Source organism: Chiloscyllium punctatum, chromosome 33, assembly GCF_047496795.1.
Source record: "Chiloscyllium punctatum isolate Juve2018m chromosome 33, sChiPun1.3, whole genome shotgun sequence".
Lineage (NCBI taxonomy): Eukaryota > Metazoa > Chordata > Chondrichthyes > Orectolobiformes > Hemiscylliidae > Chiloscyllium > Chiloscyllium punctatum.
Genome location: NC_092771.1, coordinates 31,612,909 through 31,620,385, shown reverse-complemented (window position 1 = coordinate 31,620,385; position 7,477 = coordinate 31,612,909).

Sequence of the window (7,477 nt, the reverse complement as noted above, 5' to 3'; positions counted from 1 at the left end):
AAATTCACGAAAGAAATCAGTTTTGTTTGTTTCATTGATTCAATGAATTGTATTGGATTAATTGAATCAGTGTTTGAAGTTTGATTCCATGAATGAGTGAAAGAGCTGAATTCACCAAATAAATGAATCAAATCTGTTTCATTGAATTAATGAATAACGTTTGATTCAGTCAAACAAACATTGAAGTTACTTTCAATGATTGAATGAATGCAGGTTGTTTCATTAAATTGAATGAGCGCACTCTGATTCATTGAATGAATGAATGCAGTTTAATACACCAAATAAATCACTGATGCTTGTTTCATTGATTTACTGAATTGCGTTTGATTCTTTGAAACAGTGTTTGATTCATGAATGATTGAAAGAGCTGAATTCACCAAATAAATGATTTAAATCTGTTTAATTGAATAAATGAATAACGTTTGATTCAGTCAAACAGAGATTGAAGTTTGTTTCATTGAATTGAATGAGTGCACTCTGATTCATTGAATGAATGAATGCAGTTCAATACACCAAATAAGTCACTGAAGTTTGATTCATTGATTTACAGAATTACGTTTGATTTTTTGAATCAGTGTTTGATTCCATGAATGAATGAAAACGCTGAATTCACCAAATAAACGATTTAAAGCTGTTTCAGTGAATTAATGAATTGCGTTTGATTCAGTCTAACAAGGATTGAAGTTTCTGTCAATGATTGGATGAATGCAGTTTGTTTCATTGAATGAAAGCATTGTGCTCGAGTAATTGATTAAATGAGAGAAGCTCTGCTCACTGAATTAACAAAGTTTGTTTCATTGAATTGAATGAGGGCACTCTGATTCATTGAATGAATGAAGACATTTAATACACCAATTAAATCATTGAAGTTTGTTTCATTGATTTACTGAATTGCGTTTCATTCTTTGAATCAGTGTTTGATTCCCTAAATAAATGAAAGAGCTGAATTCACCAAATAAATGATTTAAACCTGTTTCATTGAATTCATGAATAACGTTTGATTCAGTCAAACAAAGATTGAAGTTCCTTTCAATGATTGAATGAATGCAGGTTGTTTCATTAAATTGAATGAGCGCACTCTGATTCATTGAATGAATGAATGCAGTTTAATACACCAAATAAATCACTGATGCTTGTTTCATTGATTTACTGAATTGCGTTTGATTCTTTGAAACAGTGCTTGATTCATGAATGATTGAAAGAGCTGAATTCACCAAATAAATGATTTAAATCTGTTTCATTGAATAAATGAATAACGTTTGATTCAGTCAAACAGAGATTGAAGTTTGTTTCATTGAATTGAATGAGTTCAGTCTGATTCATTGAATGAATGAATCCAGTTAAATTCACTAAAGAAATCAGTTTTGTTTGTTTCATTGATTCAATGAATTGTGTTGGATTCTTTGAATCAGTGTTTAAAGTTTGATACCATGAATGAGTGAATGAGCTGAATACACCAAATCAATGAATCAAATCTGTTTCCTTCAATTAATGAATAATGTTTGATTCAGTCAAACAAATATCGAAGTTTCATTCAATGATTGAATGAATGCAGTTTGTTTCTTTGAATTGAATCAGTGCACTCTGATTCATTGAATGAATGAATGCAGTTTAATACACCAATTAAATCATTGAAGTTTGTTTCATTGATTTACTGAATTGCGTTTCATTCTTTGAATCAGTGTTTGATTCCCTAAATAAATGAAAGAGCTGAATTCACCAAATAAATGATTTAAACCTGTTTCATTGAATTCATGAATAACGTTTGATTCAGTCAAACAAAGATTGAAGTTACTTTCAATGATTGAATGAATGCAGGTTGTTTCATTAAATTGAATGAGCGCACTCATTCATTGAATGAATGAATGCAGTTTAATACACCAAATAAATCACTGATGCTTGTTTCATTGATTTACTGAATTGCGTTTGATTCTTTGAATCAGTGTTTGATTCATGAATGATTGAACGAGCTGAATTCACCAAATAAATAATTTAAATCTGTTTCATTGAATAAATGAATAACGTTTGATTCAGTCAAACAGAGATTGAAGTTTGTTTCATTGAATTGAATGAGTGCACTCTGATTCATTGAATGAATGAATGCAGTTTAATACACCAAATAAGTCACTGAAGTTTGTTTCATTGATTTACTGAATTACGTTTGATTCTTTGAATCAGTGTTTGATTCCATGAATGAATGAAAACGCTGAATTCACCAAATAAATGATTTAAAGCTGTTTCAGTGAATTAATGAATAACGTTTGATTCAGTCTAACAAAGATTGGAGTTTCTGACAATGATTGGATGAATGCAGTTTGTTTCATTGAATGAAAGCATTGTGCTCGAGTAATTGATTAAATGAGAGAAGCTCTGCTCACTGAATTAACAAAGTGTAGACTGTTTCATTGAATGAACGCATGCAATTACTTTCAATGAATGAATGCTTGCAATTTGTTTCATTGGATCAATGCTTTGAGCTAGACACATTGATTTAACCGAGAGAAGCTCTGCTCATTGAATTTATGGGTACAAATCTGGTTGAATGAATGAATGAATGCATGCAGGTTGTTTCAATGATTGAATGAATGCAAGTTACTTCATTGGTTGAAAGATTTGTGCTCGAGACATTGATTAAATGAGAGAAGGTTGGCTCTTTGAATTAACAGGTGCAGTCTGATTCATTGAATGAATGTGTGCAGTTCGATTCTTTTAAGAAGTGAGTGCAGTTTGTTTCATTGAATGAATTGTGTGCACTTTGATTCATTGAATGAATGAATACAGTTAAATTCATGAAAGAAATCAGTTTTGTTTGTTTCATTGATTCGATGAATTGTGTTTGATTCTTTGAATCAGTGTTTGAAGTTTGATTCCATGAATGAGTGAAAGAGCTGAATTCACCAAATAAATGATTTAAATCTTTTTCATTGAATAAATGAATAACGTTTGATTCAGTCAAACAGAGATTGAAGTTTGTTTCATTGAATTGAATCAGTGCACTCTGATTTATTGAATGAATGAAGGCAGTTTAATACACCAATTAAATCATTGAAGTTTGTTTCATTGATTTACTGAATTGCGTTTCATTCTTTGAATCAGTGTTTGATTCCATAAATAAATGAAAGAGCTGAATTAACCAAATAAATGATTTAAGCCTGTTTCATTGAATTAATGAATAACGTTTGATTCAGTCAAAGATCGAAGTTTCTTTCAATGATTGAATGAATGCAGTTTGTTTCATTGATTTGAATGAGTTCAGTCTTATTCATTGAATGAATGAATGCAGTTTTATACACCGAATAAATCATTGAAGTTTGTTTCATTGATTTACTGAATTGCGTTTCATTCTTTGAATCATTGTTTAATTCCATAAATAAATGAAAGAGCTGAATTGACCAAATAAATGATTTAAACCTGTTTCATTGAATTCATGAATAACGTTTGATTCAGTCAAACAAAGATCGAAGTTTCATTCAATGATTGAATGAATGCAGTTTGTTTCATTGAATCGAATCAGGGCACTCTGTTTTATTGAATGAATGAATTCAGTTTAATACACCGAATAAATCACTGAAGTTTTTTTCATTGATTTACTGAATTGCGTTTGATTCTTTGAATCGGTGTTTGATTCCATGAATGAATGAAAGAGCTCAATTCAACAAATAAAGGATTTAAATCTGTTTCAGTGAATTAACGAATAACGTTTGATACAGTCTAACAAAGTTTGCAGTTTCTTTCAATGATTGAATGAATGCAGTTTGTTTCATTGAATGAAAGCATTGTGCTCGAGTAATTGATTAAGTGCGAGAAGCTCTGCTCACTGAATTAACAAAGTGCAGTCTGTTTCATTGATTGAACGTATACAATTACTTTCAATGAATGAATGCTTGCAATTTGTTTCATTTGATCAAAGCTTTGAGCTAGACACATTGATTTAACCGAGAGAAGCTCTGCTCATTGAATTTATGGGTACAAATCTGTTTGAATGAATGAATGAATGCATGCAGGTTGTTTTAATGATTAAATGAATGCAGTTTACTTGATTGGTTGAAAGCTTTGTGCTCGAGACCTGGATGAAATGAGAGAAGCTCGGCTCTTTGAATTAACAGGTGCAGTCTGATTCATTGAATGAATGTGTGCAGTTCGATTCTTTTAAGAAGTGAGTGCAGTTTGTTTCATTGAATGAATGTGTGCACTTTGATTCATTGAATGAATGAATGCAGTTAAATTCACGAAAGAAATCAGTTTTGTTTGTTTCATTGATTCAATGAATTGTATTGGATTAATTGAATCAGTGTTTGAAGTTTGATTCCATGAATGAGTGAAAGAGCTGAATTCACCAAATAAATGAATCAAATCTGTTTCATTGAATTAATGAATAACGTTTGATTCAGTCAAACAAAGATTGAAGTTACTTTCAATGATTGAATGAATGCAGGTTGTTTCATTAAATTGAATGAGCGCACTCTGATTCATTGAATGAATGAATGCAGTTTAATACACCAAATAAATCACTGATGCTTGTTTCATTGATTTACTGAATTGCGTTTGATTCTTTGAAACAGTGTTTGATTCATGAATGATTGAAAGAGCTGAATTCACCAAATAAATGATTTAAATCTGTTTAATTGAATAAATGAATAACGTTTGATTCAGTCAAACAGAGATTGAAGTTTGTTTCATTGAATTGAATGAGTGCACTCTGATTCATTGAATGAATGAATGCAGTTCAATACACCAAATAAGTCACTGAAGTTTGATTCATTGATTTACAGAATTACGTTTGATTTTTTGAATCAGTGTTTGATTCCATGAATGAATGAAAACGCTGAATTCACCAAATAAACGATTTAAAGCTGTTTCAGTGAATTAATGAATTGCGTTTGATTCAGTCTAACAAGGATTGAAGTTTCTGTCAATGATTGGATGAATGCAGTTTGTTTCATTGAATGAAAGCATTGTGCTCGAGTAATTGATTAAATGAGAGAAGCTCTGCTCACTGAATTAACAAAGTTTGTTTCATTGAATTGAATGAGTGCACTCTGATTCATTGAATGAATGAAGACATTTAATACACCAATTAAATCATTGAAGTTTGTTTCATTGATTTACTGAATTGCGTTTCATTCTTTGAATCAGTGTTTGATTCCCTAAATAAATGAAAGAGCTGAATTCACCAAATAAATGATTTAAACCTGTTTCATTGAATTCATGAATAACGTTTGATTCAGTCAAACAAAGATTGAAGTTCCTTTCAATGATTGAATGAATGCAGGTTGTTTCATTAAATTGAATGAGCGCACTCTGATTCATTGAATGAATGAATGCAGTTTAATACACCAAATAAATCACTGATGCTTGTTTCATTGATTTACTGAATTGCGTTTGATTCTTTGAAACAGTGCTTGATTCATGAATGATTGAAAGAGCTGAATTCACCAAATAAATGATTTAAATCTGTTTCATTGAATAAATGAATAACGTTTGATTCAGTCAAACAGAGATTGAAGTTTGTTTCATTGAATTGAATGAGTTCAGTCTGATTCATTGAATGAATGAATGCAGTTTAATACACCAATTAAATCATTGAAGTTTGTTTCATTGTTTTGCTGAATTGCGTTTCATTCTTTGAATCAGTGTTTGATTCCATAAATAAATGAAAGAGCTGAATTAACCAAATAAATGATTTAAACCTGTTTCATTGAATTCATGAATAACGTTTGATTCAGTCAAACAAAGATTGAAGTTACTTTCAATGATTGAATGAATGCAGGTTGTTTCATTGAATGAAAGCATTGTGCTCGAGTAATTGATTAAATGAGAGAAGCTCTGCTCACTGAATTAACAAAGTCCAGTCTGTTTCATTGAATGAACGCATGCAATTATTTTCAATGAATGAATGCTTGCAATTTGTTTCATTTGATCAATGCTTTGAGCTAGACACTTTGATTTAAACGAGAGAAGCTCTGCTCATTGAATTCATGGGTACAAATCGGTTGATGAATGAATGAATGCATGCAGGTTGTTTCAATGATTGAAAAAATGCAGGTTACTTCATTGGTTGAAAGCTTTGTGCTCGAGACATGGATTAAATGAGAGAAGCTCGGCTCTTTGAATTAACAGGTGCAGTCTGATTCATTGAATGAATGTGTGCAGTTCGATTCTTTTATGAAGTGAGTGCAGTTTGTTTCATTGAATGAATGTGTGCACTTTGATTCATTGAATGAATGAATCCAGTTAAATTCACTAAAGAAATCAGTTTTGTTTGTTTCATTGATTCAATGAATTGTGTTGGATTCTTTGAATCAGTGTTTAAAGTTTGATACCATGAATGAGTGAATGAGCTGAATACACCAAATCAATGAATCAAATCTGTTTCCTTCAATTAATGAATAATGTTTGATTCAGTCAAACAAATATCGAAGTTTCATTCAATGATTGAATGAATGCAGTTTGTTTCTTTGAATTGAATCAGTGCACTCTGATTCATTGAATGAATGAATGCAGTTTAATACACCAATTAAATCATTGAAGTTTGTTTCATTGATTTACTGAATTGCGTTTCATTCTTTGAATCAGTGTTTGATTCCCTAAATAAATGAAAGAGCTGAATTCACCAAATAAATGATTTAAACCTGTTTCATTGAATAAATGAATAACGTTTGATTCAGTCAAACAGAGATTGAAGTTTGTTTCATTGAATTGAATGAGTGCACTCTGATTCATTGAATGAATGAATGCAGTTTAATACACCAAATAAGTCACTGAAGTTTGTTTCATTGATTTACTGAATTACGTTTGATTCTTTGAATCAGTGTTTGATTCCATGAATGAATGAAAACGCTGAATTCACCAAATAAATGATTTAAAGCTGTTTCAGTGAATTAATGAATAACGTTTGATTCAGTCTAACAAAGATTGGAGTTTCTGACAATGATTGGATGAATGCAGTTTGTTTCATTGAATGAAAGCATTGTGCTCGAGTAATTGATTAAATGAGAGAAGCTCTGCTCACTGAATTAACAAAGTGTAGACTGTTTCATTGAATGAACGCATGCAATTACTTTCAATGAATGAATGCTTGCAATTTGTTTCATTGGATCAATGCTTTGAGCTAGACACATTGATTTAACCGAGAGAAGCTCTGCTCATTGAATTATCGGTACAAATCTGGTTGAATGAATGAATGAATGCATGCAGGTTGTTTCAATGATTGAATGAATGCAAGTTACTTCATTGGTTGAAAGATTTGTGCTCGAGACATTGATTAAATGAGAGAAGGTCGGCTCTTTGAATTAACAGGTGCAGTCTGATTCATTGAATGAATGTGTGCAGTTCGATTCTTTTATGAAGTGAGTGCAGTTTGTTTCATTGAATGAATTGTGTGCACTTTGATTCATTGAATGAATGAATACAGTTAAATTCACGAAAGAAATCAGTTTTGTTTGTTTCATTGATTCGATGAATTGTGTTTGATTCT